Source organism: Bos mutus, chromosome 19 (genome assembly GCF_027580195.1).
Source record: "Bos mutus isolate GX-2022 chromosome 19, NWIPB_WYAK_1.1, whole genome shotgun sequence".
NCBI lineage: Eukaryota > Metazoa > Chordata > Mammalia > Artiodactyla > Bovidae > Bos > Bos mutus.
This window is the reverse complement of record NC_091635.1, coordinates 8,987,111-9,013,390: the sequence shown is the minus strand read 5'-3', so window position 1 is coordinate 9,013,390 and position 26,280 is coordinate 8,987,111. Positions and strand designations below refer to the sequence as shown.

Genomic DNA, 26,280 nt, shown 5'->3' with positions numbered 1-26,280 from the left:
TCTTTACTGTCTGAGCCACCAGGGAAGCCTCAAATGCTCAGTAAATGTCCACAGGCTTGATTAGCTCTTCTTGTGGATGTTTGGAGAGACACCTGTCGCCTTGCCATGGGCTGTGACTTCTGGAGATGTTCCAGCCCCACCGGGTCCCCCTGTCCAACTGGATTGAAGATCTGTTGGTTAGATTTCTGCCTGACACCTGGTCTGCCCGCTGTGGGGGTGGGGCAGCCGAGAGTCACCCTTTGATTCAACATCTAGAAAAATAAGGAGGGGATTCAATGGTGGCCTCCCTCGGAGAGGAGTCAGATCCCCTTCTTTGGCAAAGGCTGTAGGGAAGCTTCACTCCTAAAGAAAAACAGCTTTATGAATATAAAATTCACAGACCATGTTATGAGCTGAATTGTGTCTCCCCCCAAAAGCTGGTTACAGGTTTTTTTTTTAATAAAAGGTAAGACCATGACTCTCACATCAATTCACAAGGGATATGTGCCAAAGATTTTGTTTAACTCATTAATGAATGAAAACACCATATGATGTCTGATGTTAGAACTGGTATGATATTAGAACTGATTCCAAGAACCTCAAGGCAGGAAGGCTAAAGCAAATGTGGAAATATGCAAAACTGGTCACCATCCACAGGGCAGTAGTCAGTTGCATTCCGCTAGACGTGTTGTGCTGTGCTTAGTCGCTCAGTTATGTCTGACTCTTCGCGACCCCCATGGACTGCAGCCCACCAGGCTCCTTTGTCCATGGGATTCTCCAGGCAAGAGTACTGGAGTGGGTTGTCCTGCCCTCCACCAGGATTCCACTAGATATTCAGCTACATTTCACTGATTTTGTGTGTTCTGTGCACAACGATAACTGTGACGTTATGAGCTTTCTCAGGCAGCCCTATTGCATTGTTGACTCAGGGCGCACTGACCACTGGCCAGTACCCTTATTTGTGTGATTTGTGTGACTAGGAACAGGGAAAGGGGTGCTTGTGGCTTTGCCTGTGCCCCCAACTTATTTTGGAGCCCTCCATGCAGACCCTGAACCAAGTACTTGAGTTCAGGGGTATAAAAGGGGGGTGGTCCTCGGGAGCACCGGTAGGGTGGTGGGCTCTTGAGAGACAGTGTGGAACAGAGGTCACCTCCCCACAGAGCAAGGGGCCTGGGCTGTGTACCCAGCAAAACTCGCTGGGTTTTGACTGTGGCTGCTTTGGTGGGGAGAATGTGTGAACTCCCTGGTCTTTCGGCTCTGTGGTCCTAGGGCCGGGAAGGAGATCCCGGTGCTGGTGGTGGGATGTTAGGTCAGTGAGCCCAGAAATGGAAAGGGCTGCAGGGATGTGGGCGGACCTCTGTGGACCCTTCCCACCTCCATCGCCCTCAGGTGAAGCCATGCCAGCCTCTGTCTCTCTCATCCGGGGAGTTCTCCAGAGGAGGCAGGAGGTGGTGGCGGTCTTCTGTTCCCTCCTGCAGTGTGTGAAGGCAGCATCATTTCCATGCCTGCCAGGTGCCTTTCACCTGACCTCCCTGATTCACTGCTTGAAGACGTTGCCTGCCTGGGACAGACGACAGAGTACCTGACTATTAGGGGCTGGGAGGCCCAGGCTCTGGCTGAGGCAGGAATGCAAACCTGGCTACCCTTGGGACTTCCTCAGGGTGGGGAGGAGGGGCAGAAGAGGGCCTGCCTCTGAAAGTCACGTGCCCCCCTCAACCAAGACTATGTGAGTCAGAGGAACCGGGAAAGGGAATATAAGCTGCCCATAGCTCAACGGGCTTGAAGGTGAGCCGGTGGCTAAGTGGGTGGCCTCTGGGAGTCAGGATCTGGTGGATCTCAACAAGGAGTGGGAGGAAGACTTTCGGAAGGAGAGGGCTGTGCTCCATGATTAGGCCTGGGGGGCTACAGAAACTCACGGATGAGCTTTTGAAATTGGAACCCTGACTCGTGCTTCCAGAGTGGCAGTGGTCTCCCTAGGGTGGCCGGGGTCTGCAGGGGTCCCTGCCTGCCTGTTGCTCTCTCTGCCAGTGGTGCTCCCGCCCCACCCACTCAGGACCCTCCCGATGGTCCTGCTTCTTTTCTTTTTTTGCTCTGGTCCAGATAGCGAGGGGGCCTGCGCCTCCCAGGCGGGGGAAGCCTTCCTCAGTCAGGGAGGAGAGAAAACTCACCAGGCCTGGGATTGGTGGCTGGCCAGACCAGGCCACAGGGTTTCATGAAGAGGATAACGATTCCCAGAGGCTGGGGGTGGGGGTAGGGGCAGAGAAAGTCTGTTCCCATTTTAATTTTTCCCTTTTGGCAGAAACCAACTTTTCTGTAAAAACAATGACAAATCTGGGTGGAGTTTCCTCCCCAGAGCAGCTCGGCCCTCCTGGGAGGAAAGCTCTGTGGGCAAGGAGAGGGGAGGGGCCTAGATGAGGGGCGGGGCTTGGCTGGAGGGGCGGGGCCTGGCTGGAGGGGAGGGACCTGTTGGGGGGGTGGGGCCTGGCTGGAGGGGAGGGACCTGGCTGGAGGGGCAGGGCCTGGCTAGAGGGGAGGGACCTGGCTGGAGGGGCGGGGCCTGGCTGGAGAGAGGTGCCTGTGAGGGCCTCTGGACCAGCCCTTCAGGAGATGGCTTCTGGCCTGCCAACTGCTGCTGCTTCTGCTGTGAACTGTGTCCTCTGTTGACCTGGGGCCTGCCCACCACGTGAATGGCTACAATGTGGCCTTAACCATGGTGGTCATTCTGTGAAGGTCACTGTTGTCTCCCAGGGACTGGCCATTATGGCAAAGGTCCTGGTGACCTGGGGGAGAGGCAGCTGGGCCCATGCTGGTGAGGCAGAGAGCTGGGGTTGCCGGGACAGCCCTTACCCTCCAGTATTGGGGGAGAAACATTTCTTTGAGCGGGAACTTGACATCCCACTGTCCTCGCTGCGTTTGGCACATTTAGGACCTCAGATCCGTGGGTGGTACACATGTAAGGTATGTCCTACAGCTTGTTCCTGGAGCCTGCTGGGGCTGCCTGTCCCGTGGACCAGTGTCCTCCCTCTGACCTTCCCAAGCATTTACTTTATGCCTTTGCACATTTGCTCTCAACTGTCACTTGAAAGACCCATGTAGATGTCTGGCCTGGGAAGTCCTTAGAGATGTTGGCCAGACATCCTGCCCCGGAGCCACCCAGACAGGTCTGCGGGAACACCTCCAAACATCCCACACCCCTGCGTTTGCCAGAGGAAGAGACCTGAGCAGTCTAAGGGGTGTCAGGGAAAGTTCAGGGTCCTGTCCATTGAATGGAAGATGCCTCCAAGAATCGGGGGCCCGTGAGGAGCTTGGGGGTTGGGGCAGAAACCCAGGGGTCAGGGCCTTGAGTGAAGCGGAGTCGGCAGCGTGGGAGCTATGGTCAGGAACTCAGGTGATGAGACCTGGGCCGCTGCCTAGTCAGAATCAAGTGGCCAAGTGCTAGGAGCTGCCTGGAGGCAGAGGACTGGCTCTTGCCCAAAGCAAGTGGGCGGGGGCAGAGTCCCGGAACCAGAACTCTTAGCTGCACAGGTTGGGGGCTGGGGAGGGCCCCCCCTCTCTTGTTGCCCGCTAACCTTTGCCTCTTTCCTTCAAGGCCTGATGTAAACACTCAGAGGGCGGGACCTGCCGGCAGCCTTCTCTTCTGTGCTTTGTGCTAAGAGTCACCCCCCTGGGTAATGGTAGTGAGTAGGAATAAAATCCAGAGCTCTTGGGCTTTTGTGTTTCTGGAAGAGGGGGAATAAATGAATGAAGACAACTAGCCACGCAACAGCCTACCTGCCTGCTCGGCTGGCAGACGGAGGGCAGAAGCCACCGGTGGCGGAGGGTGGTCGCTGGGGGACCTGGAGGTTGCCTGGGCAAAGAGGGTGCTGCTAGCATCGTGGCCTCCCCAGAAGCCAGTTCTCCTGCAGACGTTCTTCCTTGTTTTCGTTAGGGAAGATCTCAATTAAGCTAATTACAGTTACAAAAAAAAAATTACCACAGAAGAAAGGAGGGGAAAAAAAGAGAGTTCAGTTAAAAGCAAATATATTCAGAATGATGTTATGAACTCAGCTCACCCCTCTAAAATTATCCTTTAACTGTTACACGCTAATTACCCACCTTTTTATTGTTTTAGACAGGAAGAGATTTCTTCTTTTTGGAAGGGAATAGATATCCAGAAAATGTTGCCATGTACTTCACAGGGGACCAGAAGATAAAAGCACGAGGAAACTGGGATGGTTCTGCAGAGCTGAGAGCTTTGCCCTAAAAAACATGGAAAAATGAGCCTTTCCTTTGTGACGATTCCTCCCACCATTTTTTTTTTTTTTTAAATAGAGTAATTTGTACCGGATCCCCGGGACCTGCCTGGTGTCAGCCTCTGTGCAGCTCCACCTGGAGGGTCTGGTGAGTGTTTGATGGCCTTATTATTTGCTTCATTTTGCTTCTGGGGTAGGGGTGGGGCCTGGTTCCCCATCAGGGGCTGTTGTTGGCCTGACTCAGGGCTGAGCCATGAAGTCCAGGCTGATGGATGTCTCTGTGACAAGGATCGTGTGCTGGGGTCATGGCCCAGGTAACAGGTGAGGCAGGGTGGGGGTCAGGGTGTCAGGGGTCTGGGGTCAGGGTGTCAATGATGCGTGTGTCTGTCTAGGGAATCAGTCTGGACTCCTTTGTTTGTTGAAGCAAGAGGACAAAAATCCTTTGTCAAGTCACATGTTCTAAATTTTGGTTCAGACGGCGAGCTCAGTAGACCACAGAGCAGGGTGGAAGTGGGTAATGCGGGCAGGGACAGGAAAGGCCCGTGTCAGGCGGTCCCAGCTTGTCTGCTCCTGATTTCCCTTCCCTGTGGTGGGTATATTGGGGTTCCGGAGGGCAGGTGTCATCTCCTCCTCCACGGAATAGACAGGAAACCTCTGTCCTGGGAGCCTGACTTGTCCAAGGTCACTTGGCTGTAGTGGAGGTTTTCAATTATGGTTCTGTAAAGCCCAAAGTTCATGACTTCCTCCTCCCTGCTGGGATAAGTCTCGAGGAGACCACTGTGTGGTCCAAGATGGGGTGTGCGTGGAGCGTCTGAGGCCCTGGAAATCCCGCAGCTGGAGAACCAGGGGTCATCCCAGCAGATGCCACCAAGGAAAGGCCCCAAGAGGCCAGCAATGAAGTCCTCGTCCTGGGAGGAGGGAGGTGCAGGTAGAGAAGGTCCCAGTTGGTCTGAGGACTTAGGAACTTCTGGACTGTCGAAGTCAGCGTTTGCTCCCCAGAGGAGCCCAGATGTACTAGAGTCAGGGTGGGGACAGCTCCCACGGAGCTCCAGTCAAATGCTCCCTAGAGCACTGACCGATCTCCCTGCGGGAGTGATCCTGGGCCATCTGCCCCACCTGAAGGGTCCTGCTGCCTCAGCCCCTCCTCTACTCCTTGGGGTCAAGATTGCGCTTTAATCTTTATGCCGTCTTTCTCCCCAGTCCCTTTCCCCTGCCAGCAGCTGCCAGCCTTGGTTGTGCCTGCTCCCTGGACACAGGTTGTGCCTGCTCATCCTGCTTGGTCCTGCATGCCAGCTATTCCCCTTTGCTCTGCAATGGCCAGGTGGCCCTATCTGGTCTCAGCTGGGAACTTCCTACTCAGACACACACTGAATTCCTCGCAGATGAACTCTGGCCACTAGGGAGAATTGAGGCTGCCTTAGAGAAGCAGTTGTATGTTTATTCATTAACTCATCCACTAACACATTTACCGAGGGTCTCTGATGAGCGGGCTCTGTGCTAAGAAAGGGGAAGCACCTTTGGAAAGCCCGCCATGCCAGATCCCCTTGTTACTGCTTTGCTTGGGGGAGTAGTGGTGTGTCTTGCTGAGAGGTGCTGTGGGTGAAGGCAGTTAAGGTATGTCATCTCCTTGGACATTTCCAAGACACAAGATCCAGAGACCTGATCGCTCTATCCCAAGAGCCAAGAGGTCCTCATAGAAGTGGCCACACACAAACACATGGCATCTGCCGAGTGCGCCAGCTGGGAGACAAGTCACGACCCTCTGGGCAGGTAGGACCCTGAACCCAGGATGAAGGCCCAGTCAGTGTGCTCCAAGTGACCAGGTGGGGCTGGAAGGCTGGGAATGGCAGGTCGGTGGGCTTCTTGCAGCGACAGCCCCGGAGGACACCATCTGGAAGGACAGCTGTTTCCAGGTGCAAAGTGTCAGGTGGCAGGGTGAGCACGGGGACGTGTGCAGGGGACCAGCTTCTTTACTGAACCCCGAGGGGGCTGTGCATGGCAGCGTCTGCAGGAGTACCCTGACCTGGAAACCCTGGGGTCACAAGCTCAGAACTGCTGCATCCTCGGGTATTTACCACCCACCATTGGGGCTGACCTCTGTGAGTCCTCATGAGGACCCAAGGAAGTGGGGGTCATTTTACAGAGAGGAGGGTCAGTGATTGGCCTAAGGCTGCACAGATGGCCACTAAACAGAGCCCCGGGACTTGAACTCAGGCTATCGATGCCTCATTGCCTCCTGTTCAGCGTGACCCCATCTGATATTGTCCCTTCCCCATACCCACCCCTCCACTATTCTCATCTGGTTAAGGCTGCCTCCAGACTTGTTCTCCCAGAGCTGAGAACTGGGTGGAGCTCTGGTCCTGGGCTCCGCCCTCGCTCCATGCCCCCCACCTGCAGATCCTCCTTTGTCCCTTTTGTGCAGACACCCACTGGGCCTCCTCCCTGGACGGTGGCCCCGCCTGCTGGCTGGTCTTCCAGGCTCCCATCCTCCTCTCTGTCCTGCCTGCCTCTGCCCAGTGTGAATCTGACTGAGTTCTTCCAGCTGCACTGTAGGCTGAAGGCCACGCTCCTTGCGGGGGCACAGGTGGCTTCCAGCGTCCGAGCCTGCCTCCTCTTCTCCCTCCTCTCCCTATCCGGGCGCCCCACTGGGGCAGCCTCAACCACTGGCTCTCAGAATGCACTTTGTTGCTCCAGGAGTCCACTCCTTAATCATGTCTCCTCTGCCCAGAGCACACACCCACATACCTAGTCTGTTTGGCAAACTCCTCTTCATACATCAAAACCTTCCATTCTTTCACCTTCTGGTCTACTTCTGACTACTATAAACATTCTGTTGTGTCCTGATCACTTATTGTGATTGATCTGCTCACCAGTCTCTGCCCTCCTCTGGGCTCTGAATCCCCACCCACTGAAGGCATAAAAAGATGTTGGAAGCATCCATTTCTCCTCAGCATCTAGCAGAGCCTGGCTCAGAGTGAGTGCTCAGTAATGCTGGTTGGTGGTGATCGATGGCCCCAGTCCTTGTCCACCTGCCATCCCTCAGCCTCCAGCTTGTGTAGCACCCTGCAGACATGGGAGCCTGCCTGCGCTTTACTAAAGGGCCTGCTTCTCTCTCGTAGCCTCTGTCTTCTCTGCCCAGAAGACCATCTCTCTTGTGGCCTGAGTCCTTTGGTCTGCTTCTCCATTTCTTTGCTCAAAGAGCTGGTCATGGCGGAGGTGAAAAAACAAGATGCAGTTTTCCTCTGCAGAAAGGAGCATGTTCCAGCCAAGTTGGCTGATGAGTGATTTTCTGCAAGTAGAATAATTGGACATGTGTTCCCATGGCAACAGTGCCTTTCCTGGAAACCGTTTGGAGGGGAAGGCAGGAGGCAAGGGACCAGCTCTGGCTTGCTGGCTGCTTCAGAGCCCTGTGGGGTCGGGCCAGGCAGAGGCTGTGGTGCGGCCCCACCATCTACCCATCCCTTACACTGCTGCCCTGGTCCTGGGGCCACAGGAATCATTTCTATGTCTTGCTCAGAGATGTTCTGAGCTCACACCCACAGTTCCCAGAATCTGTTGTTTCGCCCTTCCCATGAATACAAAACATCATTTAAAAAATACAACATTTTTACAATGCACGTATTCGTGATTTACAAATGCTCTCATGAGCACTGCCCTGGGGTGTTCTGAAAAAAGCCTTGGAAGGTTTATGATGTTACAATTCCCATTTTACAGATGTGGGAACTGAGGCTGGCCTCAAATAATTGACTGGTACACAGAGATGTGTACCAGTCCACTGGGGAGGTGCCAGGCAGGGGTGATCCCTGCCTGGGAGCTCAGGGCACTCTCCGCCCCGCTCCGATGTGAGGTGGCCTCGCTTTAACCTCCCTCCTCCAAGCGGGGAATTCCAGTGACTCGGCCCTGGAAGAGAGTGGCTCCCAGGAGTGGGATGTTTCTGGCTGCTGCTTCTATGTGAGATTTCGTCAGTGTCTGCCTCCCTCTCCACAGCCTGAAGGATCCTGGCCTCCAATAAAAGTGGTAATTGGATGAGGAAGAATCAAGCCCATGCTTTTCATCTCTTGTCATTTGATCTGGGAAAGCTCCCAAGTCTATGGAGTAAGAGCCACGGTCATGTCTGTCTGGAAGAGTGTGTGTGTGTGTGTGTGTGTGTGCACATGTGTGCAGGTGAGGTCAGATAGAGGCAAGGGGTGAGGATTCTCCCGGGGCTGTAGAGGCTCTGAGGACCTCCAGCTGGGTCCTCACTTCAACAGAGGCAGCGGGATCTGCAGAGGAGGCTCTGGTGAGGTGCTTGGTGTTGGAGCTCAGATGGAGCCCCACCCGCAGACTCTCCGTTCAGTACCCCATCCACAGCGAGCCCTTCCTTCCCTGTCCCCCAAGCTCTGACTATAACTTCAAGGACATTCAGTGGGAACAATGGAAAAGGGTCACACCTTAAATTTTCAGAACTCCTTCCCATGTTGTTGATGTTTTTCAATCGCTAAGTTGTGTCCAATTCTTTGCAACCCCATGGATGGCAGCATGCCAGGCCTCCCTGTCCCTCACCATCTCCTGGAGTTTGTCCAAGTCCCCTCCCAACTGGCAGGGAACTGAGAAGTCGGCACAGAGATTGCTGGTCTGGCTGTAGCAGATGAGCTGGAGGCCTCGCCGCTGGGCGTGTGCTGGCGACACTGTCTGCCCTGGGCCTTCCTTCCCTGCCATGTGCCTCCCTGTCTCCCACGTGGTTTCTCTCCCTCTGCCCTGCACGACACTCTTCTCATTCTACATGTCAATTCCATGATTCCAGATCCCACCAGGGGCTGATGACAGCTGGAGCCACATCACCCCAGCCACATCCACATCTCCCCTCCCTCCCCAGCGTGTCTCCGGCTGTGTGATCCTGCCCCTCCTCCACCGAGGGCTAGGGTCTCATTCCCCTCCCTGCAATGACTAGCCTTCGTGACTCCCTGGATCACCTGACTTCTGAGACAAGGTCAGAAAAGGCCATGCAGCCTCTGTCTGGTCTCTTGGAATAGTCGCTTTCAGACACTTTCTTGGGACATCCTTCTTGGAACTCCGTCACCACCTGTGGGAGACTGAAGGCCCGTGGAGGCCCGAGAGGTAGGTGCTCAGATGGACTAGTTCTGCTGGGCATTCAGTCCAGGTGCCAGGGAGGCACTTCCAAGGGATTTCGGCTCCAATCATTCAGGTGCCCCCATACTCTGAGTCTTTCCAGCTGAGGCTTCAGACCTTGCAGAACAGACACAAGCCATCTGCACTGCTTTCCATCTGAGGTCCTGCCCCACCGCTGTGCATGATACAGGGCCTGTTTTATACCATGTTTGGGGTGGCCGGTCACAGATAACTGAGATGGTCTCTATGCCTGTATCTCGAGGCCAAGTCTTCCTTCTGAGCTTCTGATGTATACATCCTACTGCCTGGTAGACTTTTCTGAGGTTCCAAAGCACCTGGAATCTTCCATAGGTGCATTAGACCAAAACATCCTAGGCTGAAGCATCCACATTTGAAAGCCCTGGTGATAACCTGAGCAAAATTGGACCAAATGAGGCCCCAAGACCAATAGACAGGAGGAGTGAATGTGGAGTCCAGTTTCCAGCAGCCTGTTTACAAGCTCACCCTGACCCTTGTGGCCAGCAAGGACATTTGCTGGAGACTGGCCACAGGGAAGTGTTTGGCCATGGAAGGAAGCAACAGACAAGACTGTACTTGGCTGAAGGCGTGATCTTGGCCTGTGGGTACTGCCCTCCCACCACTGGCTTAGCCATCTGCTGGGACAGCGTGGAGAAGCGTTCAGCCAGGAGAAGGAGGCTGTGTTTGAAAGGACGTGGCTGGGGCAGCAAGAGTCCCTCAGCCCTAGGGAGTGCTGAGCTGCCGTGGGTCACTGAGGCCAGGAAGAGCTACTCCCCTCAGCTTCCTGGGTCGTCTGCTTCTCTCTGGCCCGAGACTTATTTTCACCTGTGACCTAGTTCCAGCCAACAAGGTTGAATGAAGCCTCCCTGGGCCTGGTGGCAACCAACAGCTGGCCAGCAGATCAGGTGGAGTTCTGCTAATTGTAGGAGTCAACTTTACAGATGTGTGTGTATGTCTGTCTGTCTGACTTTCACACACACACACACGCACAGTGAAACAACCAGCCTTCTGGTCGACCCTCTCAGGGGATGGAGGTCTGAGTCAGAAGGTTGTACTCCACTGTGTCCTGTGAGCGTTCCTCACTGTGGGTGTGGGAGATTCGTCTCCTCTGAGTGTGTGGTTGCTGCACCGCCCAGCCCCTTGAGGTGGTCGAGGCTGTGTGACGTGCTCTATGAGGAACGTGAGCAGGGTGACGCCTGCCACATCCTGAAGGGAGCGTTGAATTGCCTGTGTGAGACTCATCAGCACAGAGGAGGGGCACGCCCTGGAAGGCACCCGGTCCCCCAGGGTAATCTCACGAGCCAGAAATAAACCTGTCCTCTTTTTCAACGCTTTACTTTCAACACTCTGTGATATTACAGGAAGCATATAGTTTGATTTTTAAAAAAAAATAAAAAGGACAATCTTTGTCTTTTAGTTGGAGTATTTAATTCATTTGCATTTATTCTTATTACTGATTTGTTAGGATTTAAATCTACCATGGTACCGTGGGTTTTTTACTTGTCCCACCTATTCTGCATTCCCTGTTATTTCCTTTCTTGCTTTCTTTTGGAAGAATCAAGTGCTGCTGCTGCTGCTGCTAAGTCGCTTCAGTCGTGTCCGACTCTGTGCAACCTCATAGACCACCAGGCTCCCCCGTCCCTGGGATTCTCCAGGCAAGAACACTGGAGTGGGTTGCCATTTCCTTCTCCAATGCATGAAAATGAAAAGTGAAAGTGAAGTCGCTCAGTCGTGCCCGACTCCCAGCAACCCCATGGACTGCAGCCTACCAGGCTCCTCCATCCATGGGATTTTCCAGGCAAGAGTACTGGAGCGGGCTGCCATTGCCTTCTCCGGGAAGAATCAAGTAAATGCTATTATTTCATTTCCTCCATCATTAGCTTGTTACTTCTTTCCATAGTTATCCTACTAGAGGTTGCAACATTCTTCCTTGATTTATTACAGATTAATAAGGAAATATAATACTTTTCCTACTCTCCAGGCAGTGCCAGCACTTCAGAAAAGTGAATGCTTTTACCATCCTATTGCCTTGATAATAACTTTTAATAATATGATCTATTTCAATTTACAACATTTAATGCGATTACTAACACATAGATGCTTTTAAAAATAGGATCTTTTTGTACATCTTGTTCCATAGTGAGCTCTCTTCATTCAGAAATATATTGCAGATGTTCGAGATCTATCATATCCTTTTGAAAGGTTGTGTAGTCTTCCATTGCATGGAGTTGCATCACTGACGAAGGGAATCCCTCCTTGATAGACATTTATTCTGTGTAATTTAGTATAAAGCAAGAGTTTTTAAACACAGGAATTATGCTGTATTTGATCTATTAGACTTCAATCAACGCTGTTGTAAACAAGACATTAAATGTCAATTTAGAATGCAATACAGTAAGAGGCTACCTTGTGAGAACTGTGAATATGCCCCACAGGATGAATGAATCAAACAAAACAAAATGAAACGCTGTCCTCGTATTAAGCGAATGGGCCCCTGTGGCCTGGGATGAAATTTCCAGTGGAACGATGCCTCCTGAAAATTGTTCGATGACCCAAAAAAGGGCGTGGTGGTGATGAGGACCCAGGCTGAAGGTGAACAGGAAGAGATTATTGTACAGAATACATGGGTAGGAAAAATGTCATATTTCTAAACTTTATTTCACAGAACATGTTTTAAAAGGTCTAACTTAATTAAGAAAGTAAGGAGTTCCTTGGCGGGCCAGTGGTTAGACTTCCACAGTCGTGGCCCAGGCTCAACCCCTGGTCGGGCAGCTAGCGACCGCTCACGATGAACGATGTCAGATTCATGATCTCTGAAGAAGATTTGGCTTCGGGACCAGGGACCAGGCTTGATCACTCAATAGCTTTTGAGTAGCAGAGTTTTATTAGAGTAAGAAAAGGGACAGAGGAAGCTTCTGACATAGACATCAGAAGGGGGACGAGAATGCCCCCCTCGCTAGTCTTATCAAGGCTTTATATACTTTTTTCAGACCCACTCCACCAACAAATATCTTAAATTAACAAGATTAGAATGAACAATAGAAAGATCTTACCAGGCCCACTCCCATAATATGCATTTTAAGATGACAGGACTAATTAGAAGGGTCATGCCAAGAAGAAACATGTCCTTGAGCAAGATACATCATTATATTGACTAAGACAAAGCAGTGTAGAAAAGAACATTTGTCCTTTTCTCCTTGAGAGCCCCAGACCCCTTTCTCCTTTTTGAGGGCTGGGGACCCCTTTCTCCTCCTCAGGAACCCTGGACTTCTTATCAACCTACCTAGGAATTGACCCTCTCACTAGGATCCTGCAAGTCACGTGACATGACCAAGATATATACACAGTAGGTGATCAATTTGAGTATGCTATTCTAATCCCAAAAAGGAGATATTCTAATTGGCCTCTCTCCTCTCCCCCTCCTCAAAAATAAAATCCCCCCCTTTTTTTGTGCCTTTGCTTTTGGTTCCCCGAATATTTGAGTTTGTGTTGTATAGATCAGCCACTCACAATTTCTTTAGCTATTACAAGCAATCCTGAAATAAGCATTCTTAAACTTTCTACACTTGAGATTAACTTGGAAAAGTGCTATGTCAATGGATATGGCCACTTAAAAATTGTATGTATGTTGTCGAATTGCCCTCGTAAAACTTATAGCAATTTGTCTTCCTAAAGTGGTCCATGGTAGTACACTTTATTAAGCTCAGGGTTTTTGAGCATTTCCCAGGGAATTGGGTTGGGCTTAGGCTGAGAGAGGAGTAGCGTGACTTCTGGTCCGGGTACTCCCAGGGTGGCAGGGAGGCTGCCATGTGACTGGCCACCAGGCTGGAGGATGAGGGGTTGGAGATGTGGCGGGAATCCTGCCAGGAGACCCAACCCCAGGCTGGCTCCTGTCTCGCCAGCCTGTCTGTGCAAGGCAACTCTAAGTGCTGGGCTGCTCTGAGAACACCTGACCTTGGACCCCATAAACTCTGCTGTGGTTGTTGCTTAGTTGCTCAGTTGTGTCCGACTCTTTGCAGCCTCAGGGACTGTAGCATGCTAGGCTCTTCTGTCCCTGGGATTCTCCAGGCAAGAATACTGGAGTGGGTTTTTCCTTCTCCAGGGGATCTTCCTGGCGCAGGACCCTAACCCGGTCTCCTGCACTGCAGGCAGATTCTTTACTGGCTGAACTACGAGGGAAGTCGTCTATTCCTCAGGCTCAGAGAACAATTCAGATTGTACAACAGGCTGTTCCCTCTGTAGAGAGAAACTCCAGTCACACCTAAGTGCACATGGGCTCTTAGGGCAAAACAATCAGGGGTGAGTCTTAACTTGTGAAAAGAGGTGATCCCTGCAGATAGCCTAGGACCCCCTAAATTCTACTCCTGGAAGGGTTTGTCAAAGGGTGGTCTGGTTTCTTGCCCTGTGAGACCTCAGTCGCCTTCTCCAAGGACTCTCCTGTAGTTCCCACTGCTCAGTTAGTCAAGAATGTGGTGATGAATCTTTACCTGTGATGCTGGAGTACCAGCTGTGGTGAGGGTATGTCCCAGGGAGTGCTGAGAGTGACCAGAGAAGGCAGGACAGCCATGCCCACTGACCTGGCTGCCAGGTGCGGTACCTATAGCGAAAATTTCCACCAGGAAAGTCGCAGGAGCGATGCTTGAAATTCACATGTCTACAGTTCATGTAGAAGATAAATGCATGAGACATGTGTCTGTCCGTGTGCATGCCTGTTGCACGTGTGTGAGTTGTGTTTGTGTGTATGTGCATTTGCCGTGCAACCCCTGTTGCCATTTTCTCCACAATGTACTGTTTCAGGCATGGAAATGCATATTGATCCAAGACATTCTTTGCCTTCCAGCACCTCATGATGCTCAGAGTTTGGAGAGTTGTATCCATCATAAACCATCCCCAAATTAAGTGCCTGTGATTTCTTGGCTTTCCAAGGGTTGGCTGGTAGTTCTTTCCTGGGCAGGTTTAGCTGACGGAGTGATCAGCTGATGGCTGGAGTGGGGCTGGGGGTTCTAGGACCACTTTACTCACCTTTCAGCAGCTGGCAGGCCACTTGTCCACGGATCCCAGCCGAGGCCGCCCGTCTCTACTCCATGTGGCCTCTCTCCCCCCAGGAGGTGAGTCCCAGCCTCTTCCCCCTGGTCTCAGGGGTCCAAAGTGCACAAGCGCTTTCCAAGCCTCCGTGGTGTCGTGCTTGCTGTCCTCACACTGGTAAAGCCAGTCACGCGACCAGGCTTAGCACCAGCAATGCAGGGGCTGGGGGCATAGCTACAGGCAGGCTTGAGCAAGCCGGGACCGTTTCGGACAATAATCTACCCCAGACGGGCAAGAAGATGAAATTCACCTTGGCCAGCAATATAATGAAGATAAAACTCAAACGGTCCACCATCTTAATAATTGGAAAAAAAAAATCCCACATTACTCCCAAGGTAGACGAGTAGTGGCCAGTTTGGGGACTGATCTTCTGAGAGAATCTAATACTTTCTGGTTCAATCGGTGTTCAACATGAGAAGGACTTTCTGCCCTCCAAGGTTTCACTATGGGCTTGGCTGCGGGAAAGTTAGCTACCTGTGGATCAGTGTGGCTGCAACCAGCGCTTACAAAGAGGGTACATGTGGTGGTGTCGGGGTGGGGGAGGGTACAAAGTGCCCTCAACCAGATTTCTAGCTGGGTGGTTTTGCTGTGTAATGCAGTTTGCTGCTAACAGCTGCATTTCAACTTTCCCCAGTGTGTTTGAAAGCGTCAGGCTGTAGAGCCCCAGGGACCAGGCATCTGGCTCTCCTGTTCTGTGTAGAGGAGCCCTGGCAGCCAGTCCTCACCTGATGCCAGTTGCCTTCTCTTCTGCCCATTTGGAGCTGGAGGGTTCCAGGGGGTGGGTGTAGAGGCAGCCCCTAGTATTACCCTTGCCTCATAGAGAAGGAGGTGGTGGCCGCTGAGAAGGGCTTCAGACGTGGGAAGGGATGTCTGGTCCTTCAACTCCAGCCATGGCAACTCTGATTTCCCTGGGACCCTGATAGGGATTGTTAGCCTCTTATTTCTGAGCCCGGACCCATCTCCTCTCCCCTTCACCTCTCTTGCGTGCCCCTTCCTGCAGGCTCTGTCCCCACCCTGGGAGGAGACTGGGAGACGACCCAGCAGGTCACCTGGAATAAAGTAATCAAAGACCCCTGATTCATCGGAGGGCCTTGGCTGCCAAGGAAATTCTCCTGAAGGCTTTTTTTTCTTCAGCAGCTGCTTCCCAGGGTCAGGGACTGACAGCGTTTGCGTTTCAGCCAACTGTCTGTGACTCAGAGGCCGAGGCACGCAGGAAGGAGAGCGCTGAAGATCCAGATGTAGGGTGAGGATGGGGTAAGTGGGGGCCCCGCGTGTGGGAGCAATGAAGATGGTAACAGTACCAGTACCCGCAGACCAGTGGGGATGTGTGTGGAACCTTTCTCTGGGCCAGGACTTTGCATATTTGCTCTCCCATAATCCTCATCGCATCACCCTAGGGAATGAGGGTGGGGGCATCTGCTAACGCCCTGATTGGATGAGGAGGAAGCAGAGGTTGCTAGAGAGAGAGTGTATTTGATTCCAAAGTCCCATCTCTTCAAGGTCATGAGATGCTGCCTCTTGGCCCCCGAGGTCTGTCCCTGCAGCAAATGAAGGTCAGCCTCACAGGACATGGAAGACATTCCCAAGGCAGCGCTGGGGGGTGGGGGTCGGGGGTTGGGGTGGGTGGATGGAGGACCACTGGGCATCAGAAGGGAAAGGGAGAGAATGCTCATTTCAGGTGAGGCCGGTACCCTGTGGGTCTCTCCAGCAGCCCGCTCTCTGCTGGTGCAAGCCCATGGAGGCCCGGAGACAGTGGACACACCCGCTCATACACATGGGGACCACTCACTGCCTCTGAAGGGCAAGTGTGAGCAGTTGGGAGGTGGATACAAGAGGCCATGAACAAGAACTCGAATCTTGAGATCTTAAACTTTCTCAAGCTAACAGTCCAAACAGCAGAGCGGATGAAGAGCTCAAAGAAACGAGGCAAAAAGTTTTCTTAACAGCTGTGGTGTCAGGCCCTGAAGACAAAACCACCCAGCTGCAGACAGCTCGGAGCTCCGGCCCGCCTGGACCCCTCCTCTTTCTGCCCTCTGCAGCTGGCGCAAGCGCAGTGTTTATGCTCAGCCCCCTCCGCCCCAGCTGGTACCCTGGCCTGTCTCCAAGGCGCAGAAAGGCCATGCAGTGTTCTCTCTCCTTTATGGTCCTCAGAAGCTGTGAGTCATGCGTTTGTATTTTTAGCAACACACAGGAATCTGCTGCATGAGAAGGAATCAGAGGGACACTTGCACGATTAACCTAACAGACAATTAATTTGGATCAAACACACAGGGAGGGGGCTGGCCAGACTGTGTTCCTGGAGCCAGGAAAGGTGCGCAGGGCTGGCAGTGCCCCTGGGATGAATGTGTCCCAAGGATTTCCCTGCCCAGTGACATGGTGCTGCCTCTCTTGGAAGGTGGTGGGCAGGGTCCTGGAGCCCTGAGCATTGTGGACACCGGCCTGGCTCAGAGCAAGCCTGCCCCACTTGGAAAGGCTGGAGAGTTGAGTACTTAAGCCACCAAACAAGCTGCATGGCCTCCTGGGAGGGCTGCCCACTCTCATCACATGGTTTTATTCCCTATCCCCATCTCCACCCTCAACCTCATCCCATGCCCATCACCCAGGAAGATCTTGACCTGCCCAGGCATCTCACTGAACACATGGCATGTATTTTCTCATCGACTTAATCCTTCCTAATAGCCCTGGGAAGTAGTCAGTAAAACCATCCCATTTTGCAGAGGAGTAAACTGAAGACCAGAGAGATTTGGGTCTGACCTCCTCAGAGGGTAACCTGAGGATGAGAGCAATTCTTGAGGGCTTCCTAGACTCCCCCTGGGGCTCAGTCGTGGCCTCTGAGGGGCGACTAGTCACCATGGCCAGAGAAAAGGAGGTCTGTTCCTATAGTTTGGGGTCTGTCTCCCAACTCACCCTGCTTTTTTTTTTTAAAGTAGATTCTGAGTTAAGGCAGAGATTTCTTTTAAGCCTTTATTTAACTGATTCAAAAAGCAGGTGAAAATATCTTTAGGTCCCCAGGAGTGGGGTCTGTGTTAAGGAACAAAAGCTGGTAGGGGGCATAGTCCTGAGTTAGGGCGCTGGGCCTTCTGGAGCTTGGTCAGGGAACTTGGTGACAGGGGAGGACACTGGGGCCCTGGCCGAGCCTCTGCGCTCGCCAACTGCAGGAACCTGGGCACGGCCCCCAGAGGCCTGCTCTCCGGTCCTAGCCTAAATGACAAGCCACGCCCAACACGCCTGTGAAGGGAAAGGAGAATTAAATGGAGCCTGTCCCCCTGGGTGTGGCATGGGGCACTCCATATCAGTCTCCTGTGGCCGCTGTGACAGCTTAGCACAGGCCTGGGGGCAAAAACAGCATAGACTTAGTCTCTGTTGGTCCTGGAGGCCCGGAGCCTGGCATTGGCTGGGCTGTGCTCTCTCTCTCAGGGGCTTGAGAGCACGATCTTTCTTGATTTTTTCGGTTTCTGATTTCTTGGCTTGTGGCTGCATCCCTCCAGTTCTGTCTCCGTCGTCACATGGCCTCGTCTTCTGTCTGTCTCCTCTCTCTCAGTCCCCCTCTTATAGGACTCTTGTGATTGCATTTAGGTTCCACCAGAAAAAAACAAGATCAAAAGTTAATCACATCTGCAAAAACCCTTTATCTAAATAAGGTCACCTTCATAGGTTCCCTGGGATTAGGACATGGACATATCTCTTTTTAGGGGGGAGCTGAGAGTTGCGGTAGGGGGGAACACCAACACACTCCTTGCTGGAAACAGCCTGCTTCCCCAGTTCTCCTGGGAAAAGCTGAAACTCTTGACCTTGTATCCAAGATCCTCTTCAGTCTGGTCCCTGATCCCCTCTCCAGTTTCATCATTTATGTTGATTCTAACATATACTGCAGGCTTAGTCGCTGAGTCAGTTCTGACTCTTTGTGATCTCATGGACTATAGCCCAACAGGCTCCTCTGTCCATGGGATTCTCCAGGCAAGAATATTGGAGTGGGTTGCCATGCTCTCTTCCAGGGGATCTTCCCAAACCAGGGATCAAATCTGGGTCTTCTATGTCTCCTGAATTGCAGGCAGACTCTTTACCCACTGAGTAATCTGAGAAACTCTCATCATTTATTGCAAACTTATAAAACATGAATCTGATACACACCATCATTGTCATCATCGTCATCATATTAGCCATTGTCTATTAAGCACCTCTTCCAGGAGGCAGTATTGTCTAAGAAACGCCCTGACCTAGAAGATACAAAGCACCCTTTCGGTGTCTGCTCTGACTGGCCCCTTGGGCAGTTTTTCTAACATTTTTGGGCCTCCATTTTCCTTCACAATCACTTGACAATCTATGTAATGAAGTGGTTGAGCTTTACACACAGAAAGGAAGGTTAAGCCTGTGTCTCAGGTACTTATCTTACAGGATTGTAGGGAAGACAGAATGAAGATGGCAAAGCACTTTGGTAAATTAAAAACAGTGATGCAAATGAGGTGTATGATAATTCTCCTCCCCCTGGGATGTGGCCACCTGGATGCTGGGTGGGCCTGAGCTTCCTGAGACAGACTTGTCATTTATCTCATTGGCTCCCTTTGGTCCTGGAAGAAAATGCAGGAGCGATTTCCGAGGGTCGGATCCTGTAGCGTGGCGGCACCTCACAGCCCCTGCTTTAGTTCAGAGCTGTTTCACCCTCTCTCTGGCTGCCTTATACTCTTGGGAGGCCCACAGAACACCCCTGAGCCCCCAGCCCCCAGCAAAAGGGGAACAAGGCTTGTGTGAGATGCCCCATTGCGAATGTGAACAGCACCTGAGCCGGGAGGATGCTCCAGGACCCAGTCCCCTGCAGCCAGCCTTCGCCTGGGGAGCAGACCACCTGGAGAGGCTCTCCCCACCACTCCCAAAGCACCAGTTCACAACTCATTCACTCTGTTATTCAACAGTGTTGGCATCGCAGGAGAAGCTGCCAACTACCTACCACTTGGCAGGCATGATCTGAATCACCAGGTATGAGGAAGCTGGTCATTGAAGGCCACGTCCAACTCACTGGTTCCAGCTCCACTCCCCTGGCGTCTACCCAGTCGCCTCGACCTGGTGGTCCATTTTTTGCAAAGTCACCCCTCCCTGTCTGACTAGCACATGCATGTGGGCACCCGAGTCCCTCACCCCTTCAGGTCTCTCAGTGTCTTGCAGGCTGATCTCACAATGGTTCTATTGAGATTGCCCTCGGTTTTAGCTTTTATGTTTATAAGCATAAAAATAGCATGACAACATCAACTGCGTTTCTGAAAGAGTCTCAATCACCCATGAGTCCTAGTTCCCACCTAGGCCTCCCCCTTCCCCCTCTTACCTGCATCACACACATCTTTTCTTTTTTTTTAGTATTTATTTATTTGGGTGCATCGGGCCTTAGTTGAGACACCCGGGATCTTCATCGTGGAGTGCCAGCGTAGTCACTGGTGGCATGTGGGATCTTAGTTCCCTGACCAGGGATCGAACCTTCCTCCCCTGCATTGGAAGGTGAGTTCTTAACCCCTGGACCACCAGGGAAGTCACACACAATGTCTTATGGTCCCCTTGCTGCGTGTTTTCAGTCTTCTCTGATCTGATCGAACTCGTGTGTGCTTCGTGCTGAGTTGCTCAGTCGTGTCTGACTCTGCACCCGTGGACTATAGACTGCTAGGCTCCTCTGTCCATGGGACTTTTTCCAGGCAAGAATACTGGAGTGGGTTGCTTTTTCCTCCTCCGGGGGATCTTCCTGACCCAGGGATCGAACTGGCATCTCCTGCATTGGCAGGTGGATTCTTTACCTCTGAGCCATCTGGGAAGCCCGATCTGATCCAATTCGATTTTCCCAAATACTGCTGTGTCTTTGTCAGCTTGCACCTCCCAGACACTGAATCCTTAGCTCTCAGATCTGCCAGCTTAGTCGCTCTGGGTTGTTCCTTCTCCTCACTTGTACCCACTCCTTCCCCACCCTCTGGCTAGGACCTTGGCTGTCCCATGTCTGATGTCCCCTCTCAAGCTGTAGACCAGCTCATTTACCCTCTTCTGTGGTGCTTCCCAAACAATTCCAGTTCATTTCCTGGACTTCGGGAGACTTGTGCTGTGAATTAGCCTTATACAGGAACCATGTGGTTCTCTATGCTGAAGCTGAAGCTCCGATACTTTGGCCACCTGATGCGAAGAGCTGATTCATTGGAAAAGACCCTGATGCTGGGAAAGATTGAGGGCAGGAGGAGAAGGGGGTGGCAGAGGATGAGACGGTTGGATGGCATCACCAACTCAACAGATATGAATCTGAGCAAACTCCGGGAGATGGTGAAGGACAGGGAGGCCTGGTGTGCTGCAGTCCGTGGGGTCGCAAAGAGTTGGACATGAGTTAGCGACTGAGCAACAATAACAGTGTGGTTCTCTATTACTTTTTAAAAATATTGAAAACGTTATCTGGGCTGTGGGATGACGAACAATACTTTATTTCTCCCTTTGAGTTGTTATTATTGAAGAAAGTTGGATCTATTTTTAATCTGTAAAAATTTTTCCAACCTTATATCATGAAGAGTTTCAAATGAATCCATTTAAAAGAGGTTTTTCCTCTAAGCTGGATGGCTCTTTCCGTCAGGCGGGATGTGGTCCTGCCTGCGATCACGTGAGCCTGCCCTGTAGGTGTGTTTGAGATGCTGCTGCCGAGTCCTCTCTACCACAAGGAGATCCGCCTTTTTCCTTGACGGGTCTACCAGGAGGACAAAGAAGTAACGTTTATTGAGCATCTGCTGTATGCAATGGACTGTGCCAGGTGTAAGCTGTTTCTTAGCCCTCAGAATCATCAGACCTGGGAGGGCAAAGGACCTATAACCAAACCCAAGATAGGATGCTCAACAGAAGAGTTGAGAATAAAATAGAGGAGGGGGACCCATGTGGCCTGGAAGGGCAGAGGGGGTTCCACCTGGAGTTGACATTTTAACTGGGTTGTGGCTAGCAGGGTGGGGGTAAAGAAGGCAGAGGCTTCTAGGTTGAGGAAATGGAGGTGTGAAAGAGCCCCTGGGGCCTGGGGCTCCATTTGACCCAGTCAGAGTGCAAGATGTAGATGGGAGAAGGAGCTGGAAAGCTAGTCAAGGTCAGATGGTGAAGGGCGTTGGGTGCCAGGCTAAGGATTTGGCAGCAAATGTGCTCAAGTTGGAATCACTGAGGCCTCCACAGGGGAACAGGTCTGTGCAGGGGAACATCACTGGGTGGGAAGAATGTAGGGGAGGTGGAGGGGGTGGGGAGTGATTAGGAGGTAAGTATATAGGCTCATGGAAAATGGTAGAAGCCCACGTGGACAGGAGTGGTGAAGATGGGGAAGGGGTCAGAAATACTGCAGAGGTAGAATCCAAAGGTGACGGGTGGGCTTACAGACCCGCACGCAAGGAGGGAACCGCATGGTCCCCATCACTTCTTGAAGAGCTTCTTTTCAACCCCAAGGTGGCTTCACTCTTAACATCCCCCTTGCAGCTCAGTGGAGCCTGAGTCTCAGGTAGTGGTGCTGAGTCCTGCCTACAGAGTCCTGGTTTTGAGGGCCTTAGGAAGTGGGGCCCACAGAGGGCTGGGGATCAGGTGTCTGGTATTTTAGCACATCAGGAAGGGGATTAGAACTTGACTCTTTTTCTCTCCCACTTTAGCCTCTTCTGTGCTGTTTCTTTTCTTTTTTTTTCAGGCCTCTGTGCCAGGTGCCCGTTATGGAAAGTGCTGTTTATGTCCAGGGCCCCTTAAAAAAGGCAGCTCACAGCTCCCTGGCTGCGGTCCTCTCTGCTTGTTTCCCTGGCAACCGGAGGCAGGGAAAACAGAACCTGTCAGATGGAAAATGTCAGTTACAGCAGATCTGGGGAGAGGAAAGACGGAATGGGGTGGAGGGAAGGAGAGGAAGAAGGAGAGGGGAGGGGGAGGACAAGCTGGTGGGGATTGTCGGGGTTTGTCCCGCCGCCCACCCTGGGCTGGTGCCCTGACTGGCCCAGGCGAGCTGGCCAGTGGGGAGCCTGGCTTCTTGAGGGAGGAGGCTGCCACACAGAGCAGGGGGCCTGGAGCCTCTCGGAGGAGAGGGGAGGAGACTGCCAAGCAGGATTAGCAGGATGGTGCCCCGAGGCGGCCGTCCCTTGCTCAGCTGATTATCACATTGTTTCAGAGGTAATTTGGACGGCTTCAGGCACTGAGCCCTGCGTTTTCTAGAAGCCCCTCCAGCCCCGCTGTTTGAAGCTTGGGGCAGCAGAAGGAGGAGTTTTGGGGGAAGAAAGAGATGTCAAATCTTGGCCATCCAAAGACTCCGGAACATGCTCCCCACTCCTGCTCTCTGTATTGATCCCCGTCCCTTGCTTTGTATCAATTGATCAATGCCTCTGCCGAAGAGAGAAATTACCCTTTAAAATGGTTGAGAAAGAGGTTCAGACGGAGCGTTAATTTTCATCAAAATGGACCCCTCTCAAAATGAGAAGCAGAAACAAAAGAAGGAGGTTTGCTGAACAGTCTATTACAAGGACAGGGAGAAGCAATCAGTTAATGGGACTGGATGCCAGTGGGGTGTGTGGGTGACTTTTAAGAGTAGGGCGGGCACGTGAGTGTGTCTACATGAGCGTGTAAGAGCGTGTGTGTGCGTGCAGTGTGGGCGGTGGGCATGCGCTCTGCCATCTTCTGCTGTTGTCCTCAGAGATTCCTGGAGCCTCCCCAGGCTCCTGATTTCCTGGGAGAAACTCCGCTTGCCTCCCTGGGCGAGTGGACCCGAGGCAGGTGGGGTTGACAGGCAGATGCCTTCACTGTGTGATTGTGTTGCTATTCAGATGGTGTTTATTTAAAAAAAAAGAACACAACCTCGGAGGCAGAGGCAGGCTCAAAAGGAGGAGGAGCCATGACTGGGTCTGTTTATCCAGAGAAGCAGCAGCCCCATTGCAGGGCTTCCAGGGTTGGGTTACCTGTGGGGAGCCTTGGGGGACGCTTCATCAGCGAGGCCGGACATCAGACAGACCAGGCATGGTCCTGCTTCATGGATCTACTAACCCCAGGCTCCTCTGATTCTTGGGTTGTTGGGGTCTGACAACTTGATCTCCAGCTTCCTGGTTGGAGTCAAGGGTGAGGGGGACAGGGTTCAGCCCATAGAGCCTTGGTTTAAGCTATAGGAGGCTGAGGCGGGGGCCAGGCTCTCTGCACCAGGAGGGTCCCTGGCTGGGTGCGCATTCAAGGGGCAGAATAGAGACACCCGAAAATTTAGTATGCGTCTCTGGTATAAACCTTGCAAAGGAAACAAACAACACTTCCAAACTTAAGACCAAAAAAAAGAAGCAAAAAGGAAACAACAGCAAATCCTGACACAATGACCCCCAGACTTCCAGGTGAACACTCCTAGCAGAGGATGACGGAAACCAGAGCTTGTATTTCAGCGCCAGCTCTCCTCCTGTGTTTCTGGGTGGAGACCTCGCCCCTTTCTCCCATCTCGGGGGGCTCACCAAGGACTCCCACGGTGGGGCACGCCATCTGTTCACTCTGCAGCTGAGTGGGGAACACGAGCTGGTGGCTTGAGCTTCTGGAGGTGACTGTCCTGTCCTTGCGGGCCCTGACTGTCTCGGAGAAAGCTGCCCTGCTGGTGGTGGCATAAATCACCACTCCACGTCCCTCCCTCATAGACCATATGGACCTTCCCGTCAGGCCGGGACAGACTTAAATGATGACATTTTTCATCTTGATTGACAATTACCTTCCCCTGGAAGTTGGGGAACGGCCTGGCTACAATTACATCTTGTACAATAAAATGAGGGAAATAAAAAAGAGGGTCATTATTTTATGAAGATGGTCTCTGACAGTTGGCTAAGGAGGTAATCTGTATTCCCGCTGCTCTCGCGTTTTATTATTTTATTAAGAGTTAACTCTCGATTATCCACATGTGCGCCAAAGAGATGACTTTATCCCCACAGCTGTTAGGTCTTACTATTTTATTATTATTGCTTTGGGTTTGTCCCCCGGCTCCATTATGGGCATTAAAAAAAAAAAGTCATGATTTCTCATGCTTCTCAAGTGCCCATTTTGAATTATGTGCAGTAACTGTTTATAAAGTGAATATCACTCCTCCCCTCTTGGGTGAGTGGCTATTTTTTTTTTTTTAACTGTGGTAAAATATGCATTGTCTAAAAGCTCCCACTTAAACTATTTTAAATACACTTCGGTGGCATTTGGTACACTTGCAGTGCTCTGCGACCATCACCACTATCTAGTTCCTAAACATTTTTATCACTGCAAAAGGAACCCCCACAACACAGAGTTATGTACAGCAGATAGGGTAGGGTGTCCCTGGAGCAAGAGAACCAGACATGGCTTTCTTGACATCATAAGAGAAGCCTTTTTGGTCTAAGCCGTTTTGTGATCTAAGTTTGGCCACGATGTTTGCCCTTAAACCGGTCTCAGTTTATCAGTGATCTTAGGGAAAGTAACAGAAAGCAGGAACGAAGGAAAAGCAGTCAAGAAACCATATGGGCGGGGTGGGTGGGGTGGGAGGGAGGCCCAAAAGAGAGGAGACACATGTCTGCATAGAGCTGGTTCCCTGTGGTGTACCGCAGAGACTAACACCGGAGAAGGCAATGGCACCCCACTCCAGTACTCTTGCCTGGAAAATCCCATGGGTGGAGGAGCCTGGTAGGCTGCAGTCCATGGGGTCGCTGAGTCTGACATGACTGAACGACTTCACTTTCACTTTTCACTTTCATGCAGTGGAGAAGGCAATGGCACCCCACTCCACTATTCTTGCCTGGAGAATCCCAGGGACGGGGGAGCCTGGTGGGCTGCCGTCTATGGGATCGCACAGAGTCGGACACGACTGAAGCGACTTAGCAGCAGCAGCAGCAGAGACTAACGCAATGCTGTAAAGCAAATGTTGTTCAGTCATTAAACTGTGTCCGGCGATTTGCAGCCCCAGGGACTGCCCCTCTGTCCTCCACTATTTTCCCGGAGTTTGCTCATATTCATGTCCATTGAGTCAGTGATGCTATCCAACCATCTCATCCTCTGCTGCCCCCTTTGCCTTTTGCCTTCAATCTTTCCCACCATCAGGGTCTTTTCCAATGAGGGTTTTTTACCTGAGGCTCTTTGCATCAGGTGGCCAAAGTACTGGAACTTCAGCTTCAACATGAGTCCTTCCAGTGAATATTCAGGGTTGATTTCCTTTAGGACTAACTCCTTGGTCTCCTTGCATTCCAAGGGATTTTCATAAGTCTTCTTTGGCACCACAATTAGAGAGCATTCATTCTTCAGCCCAGTTATACTTCAATAAAACAAAACAAAATAATAGGTTGGAGATGAAACAGAGTCCTAATTCCTCCTCAAGAATTTATCGATACATGGCAATCTGATACGGTCTTTAAGCTCTGCAGGAACTAAGACCCCTCCCCAGGTGGAGGATGAAATGATGACGCCGATCCTCCTGACTTTAATCAACTAAGGCTTGGACTCTGTCCACAATTGCCCCGTGAATTCTCTGCTCAAGACCCTTCATGAACAATCAGTCACATTTAGCTTAAAAATTCCCCAATTTTGCCGTTCAGGGAGGCACTGGGTAATACCCCCTGTAGTCTACTTTAGTAATGAGAAATCCTTTCTTCTCCCAGTCTTTGGCTTGATTGTGTCTTTTGGTTCAACATCCACCAAGAGGTGAACCCAGTTTCCAGGTAACAGTTCTGCCCCGTTCCTGTCTTTCTCCAGCCCCTGCAGCCTTCACTCTGCTTTCTGTCTCTATAGATTCACCCTTTCTAGACCCTTCGTTTGAAGGGACTCATGCAGTATGTGGACAGCCTCCAACGTCAACAGTGGTTTGGTTTGTCACCTTGAGAAACAACTTTCTGAGGCCAGATTGCAAATGAGCGGGCTTCCCCTCTGA

At 51.8% G+C, this 26,280-nt stretch overlaps 1 long non-coding RNA gene across 1 annotated transcript; it reads left to right on the top strand.

Moving 5' to 3' along the window:
* Positions 1-1,695: 1,695 nt before the first annotated feature.
* Positions 1,696-13,967, top strand: LOC138992065 (uncharacterized). The gene is made up of 3 exons (XR_011467891.1): positions 1,696-1,764; positions 4,291-4,359; positions 8,995-13,967. It is a non-coding gene; the product is annotated as an uncharacterized lncRNA (long non-coding RNA).
* The last annotated feature ends 12,313 nt before the right edge of the window (positions 13,968-26,280 follow it).